Source organism: Cucurbita moschata, unplaced genomic scaffold (assembly GCF_002738365.1).
Source record: "Cucurbita moschata cultivar Rifu unplaced genomic scaffold, Cmos_1.0 Cmo_Scf00055, whole genome shotgun sequence".
Lineage (NCBI taxonomy): Eukaryota > Viridiplantae > Streptophyta > Magnoliopsida > Cucurbitales > Cucurbitaceae > Cucurbita > Cucurbita moschata.
Window position 1 is genome coordinate 394,734 of NW_019268571.1, and position 4,923 is coordinate 399,656.

The following is a 4,923-nucleotide window of genomic DNA, read 5'->3' on the forward strand; positions in this document are numbered from 1 at the left end:
GACGTAGGTTAAGATCGTGTCATTTGGAACATATGAAGCCTTAGACACAGGTTGTTAGGTTCATGACTTGTACCATAAATCCTAGAGGAAGTGTCTTGGAGAAGCAACCCAAGAATGGAACAAGAACATAGAAAGTAACCCAGAACGAGACAACAATTAAAGAATAAAACATGAATCAAGATCCAAGTTCTAAAAACAAGAAACCAAAACCTCAATGCTAAGGCCCTTCAAACAGAATCAAGGTTGAGACCTCGTAATCCAAGGACAAAGATCTTCAATCTAGATTAAGACCAAAACTCATTACTCAAGAACAGAACCTAAGGGCCTAAGTACTAGCAACAAGCACCAGAACAAAACTAGGAGTGTAGTACCCTAGCATACCAAGAACACGATTAAAAGCCTACAAGTAGACTACTTACTCCGTCTTTGTACTTACTCCTTGTTTCCCATGTTTTTTTAGGTAAATAAGGAGATGGTCAAGGTCGAAAGCGAACTGTGGCATAGGAGCCATAAACGTCGTCCTCAACCTTTTTTGTTTAAAAATGTTATGTGTCCCTTCCTTATTTTGTGTTATAAGTACTTAGGTATGAACTCTATTTTAATATAATATAAATATATTGTACATTGTGTTTTAAATTCTCTTTGTTTTATTTTCACAAAAAATTTGCGTGCTTTTATACCATCGCGTCAATCCCTTAAAGTCGCGACTCATGTGAAAACGAGTCGTAACACCAGGATTGACAATAAAACACAACATTCTACCAGTGACTACCCTGACCATCACCCACCACAGCGACCGATGGCAACGACTAGGACTAAGGAGGGGTGACCAACCACGATGGTCACCGATCCCTAATTTTGTTTGCTACAGTGGTCCTTAGTGATCACTTCTAGCTCTCGATTACAATTCTTGGTCCTCAATCTCAATCGGTATTTAGTCCCTGGCCACTAGACACTGACTAGACTAAACAACGTTGTATATAAGAGCACTTTAGAAAAAAATGTAAACAAACCTACAAATGTTGTAGCCATAAACATTTAAAAAATGTTTGAAAGGAGATTTAAAAAAATATTAAGGCTTATACAAAGGTCCCATGCAATAATAATTTAGAAGGGTAGTGATCGACCCAAATCACTCAAACACTATATTTATCTGATGTCAGACTTGCCATGATATCTATGCACCAACCAAGAATCAAACCCGAGTTTGTACCGTGGTAGGATACTATTCTACCAAGAATCAAACCCGAGTTTGTACCGTGGTAGGATACTATTCTACCACTAGATCACTAGTGCTTGTTGTTTTAGTTATCATAATTATTAGATATTATTAATTTAACATTTTCGTATATGCTTAATGTTCATCTTATTAATTAATTTAACATTTTCTAATATTTTATATTGGCCTTTATTACTATATTGAACCACATTTGGCCTGATTGTGAACTCACCTCGATAGGAGAAGGTCTACTTAGCATATAGGACTTGTGGCACGCTGGAGGATATTGTTGGGGGAGCTTCATTGTGCTTAGTGGAGAGCTCACCTTGCACTATTCTAGCTTGTAATGATGTAGAATAGGGAGCTCTCAATAGTAGGCACGGATGTAGAATAGGGAGCGGAGCTTCATTGTGCTTAGTGGAGAGCTCACCTTGCACTATTCTAGCTTGTAATGATGTAGAATAGGGAGCTCTCAATAGTAGGCACGGATGTAGAATAGGGAGCTCTCAATAGTAGGCACGTATGGAGCTTATTGGGTACAATAAGGAGATCGAGAGGTCACCTAACTCCTCTATGCTTGTTATATCATTGAAAATTAAATGGGAGCTCTCAATAGTAGGCACGTATGGAGCTTATTGGGTACAATAAGGAGATCGAGAGGTCACCTAACTCCTCTATGCCGGTTATATCATTGAAAATTAAATGTTATGCACCAACTAAAAATCAAACCCGAGTCTATATCATGGCAGAATACTATTCTACCACTAGACCATTAGTACTTGTCATTTAGGTTGTCAAAATTATTATATATTAGTAATTATTAATTAATTTAACATTTTCTAATATGTTTATATATTCATCTTATTAAATATTTTAACTAGTGGGCTTTATAACTATATTGCGTATGTTTTTTTTTGTTTTAATTTGTTACATGAAACATTTTGTGCTTGTTTTAGTTTGGAATGGAGCCACATTTGGAATTTGTCATGGTAACATGAGTTGACTAGGTATATGTATGGATCGTTGAGGCAAAATCTTTGGTTGTGAACTCACCCAACTAGAGAAAGTTTACTTAGCATATAAGAATGCATCGGATTCGTGGCATGCTAGAGGATATTGTTGGGGGAGCTTCGATTGTGCTTAGTAAAGAGCTCACCTTGCACTATTCTAGCTTGGAATGATGTAGGAATAGGGAGCTTGTTGGATAAAATTAAGGGAGCTTTCATCCAGCTCTCAATAGTAGGCACGTATGGAGATATAAGGAGATCGAGAGCTCACCTATAACGATCAATGACTCATCTATGCCTGTTATATATTTCTAGATCTCGAGATATACAAGGAACCCTGACTTATATATATGAAGTGCAATGACTTGACGGACTTAAAAAGTAGAAAACGAGAGGTTAAGTACACTGAAGCCGGAATACACCTCAATGACTTACACCCTTAACATAGAATGACATCTAGCGAGAAATGGCACCCTACTTGAAATGACTACAAGTAGGGAGATTGTGAATGCCACTTAATAGTTTGATAGATGATGTTTGTTGCTTATGCCCTTGTTGTAACAACCCAGATCCACCGCTAGCAGATATTGTCCTCTTTGGGCTTTCCCTTTTGGGCTTATCCTCAAGGCTTTAAAACACGTCAACTAGGGGAAGGTTTCCACACCCTTATAAATGGTGGTTTGTTCTCCTCCCCAACCAATGTGGGACATCACAATCCACCCCCTTTTGGGGCCAGCGTCCTCGCTGGCACTCTTTTCTTCCTTCAATCGATGTGAGACCGCCCCCAAATCCACCCCCCTTTGGGGCCCAGCGTCCTTACTGGCACATCGCCTCGTGTCTACCCCTCCTTTGGGGAACAACGAGAAGGCTGGCACATCGTCCCGTGTCTGGCTTTGATACTATTTGTAATGACTTAGATCCACCGCTAGCAGATATTGTCCTCTTTGGGCTTTCCCTTTCGGGCTTCCCCTCAAGGCTTTAAAACACGTCTGCTAGGGGAAGGTTTCCACACCCTTATAAGGGGTGATTTGTTCTCCTCCCCAACCAATGTGGGGCATCGCTGGATAGTAGAGCATCGCACGTCGCGTGGTGTCCGGTGTGCCCCCGGCGGCCCTTGAAAATCTGGAGGACCGAGTGCCTCCCATGCCCGGTCGTACTCATAACCACATCAAGTCTCCAAGGTGAACAGCCTCTGGTCGATGGAATAATGTAGGCAAGGGAAGTCGGCAAAATGGATCCGTAACCTCAGGAAAAGGATTGGCTCTAAGGGTTGGGCACGGGGGTCCCAATCCCGAACCCGTCGGCTGTTGGTGGACTGCTCGAGCTGCTCCCGCGGCGAGAGCGGGTCGCTGCATGTCGGCCGGGTGATGGACTGGGAATGGCTCCTTTGGGGGCCTTCCCCGGGCGTCGAACAGTCAACTCAGAATTGGTACAGACAAGGGGAATCCGACTGTATAATTAAAACAAAGCATTGCGATGGTCCTTGCGGATGCTAACGCAATGTGATTTCTGCCCAGTGCTCTGAATGTCAAAGTGAAGAAATTCAACCAAGTGCGGGTAAACGGCGGGAGTAACTATGACTCTCTTAAGGTAGCCAAATGCCTCGTCATCTAATTAGTGACGCGCATGAATGGATTAACGAGATTCCCACTGTCCCTATCTACTATCCAGCGAAACCACAGCCAAGGGAACGGGCTTGGAAGAATCAGCGGGGAAAGAAGACCCTATTGAGCTTGACTCTAGTCCGACTTTGTGAAATGACTTGAGAGTTTTTAGACAACTTCGTGATCATCTTCATTGATGATATCCTTGTGTATTCCAAGACTAGGGAACAACACGAGGAACATCTCTGGCAAGTGCTGACCACTCTGAGAACGAACAAGTTGTTTGCAAAGTTCTCCAAGTGTGAATTCTTGGCAGAACAGGTGGGATTTCTTGGGCATGTAGTTTCAAGCATGGGAATCACCGTAGACCCAACAAAGATTGAAGCGGTGACGAATTGGCCTCGCCCGACCATAATTTCGTAAGTACGAAGTTTCCTTGGACTAGCAGGGTATTATCGGCGGTTTGTGCAGGATTTCGCCAAGATCGCCACCCCGTCATTGAGTTGACCAAGAAAGGAAAGTCGTTCACCTGGAATGATCAGTGTGAGGTTAGTTTCAAAGAACTCAAACATAGGTTAGTATCTGCCCCGATACTCATTGTACCGTCAGGAGATGGAGGCTTTGTAGTGTAAAGTGATGCTTCAAAAAGGGGGTTAGGATGTGTCCTCATGCAACGTGGGAAGGTTATTGCCTATGCTTCACGTCAACTAAAAGAATACGAGCGAAACTATCCCATCCACGACCTAGAACTCGCAGTAGTGGTATTTGCATTGAAGATTTGGAGACACTACCTTTATGGAGAAAGGACCCAAATTTTCACTGACCACAAGAGTCTTAAATACTTATTTACTTAGAAGGAGCTGAACATGAGACAACGCAGGTGGTTGGAGTTGGTTAAAGACTATGACGTGGAGATACTCTATCACCCGGGAAAGGCGAATGTGGTAGCTGATGCGTTGAGCCGAAAATCAGCACACACGTCTGCCCTAATCACTACACAAAAAGCAATCGAGCAGGATCTGGAACGTGCCGGGGTAGCGGTGGCCATGGAGGAGGTCGCCGCTCAATTGGCCCAGTTAACGATACAACCGAC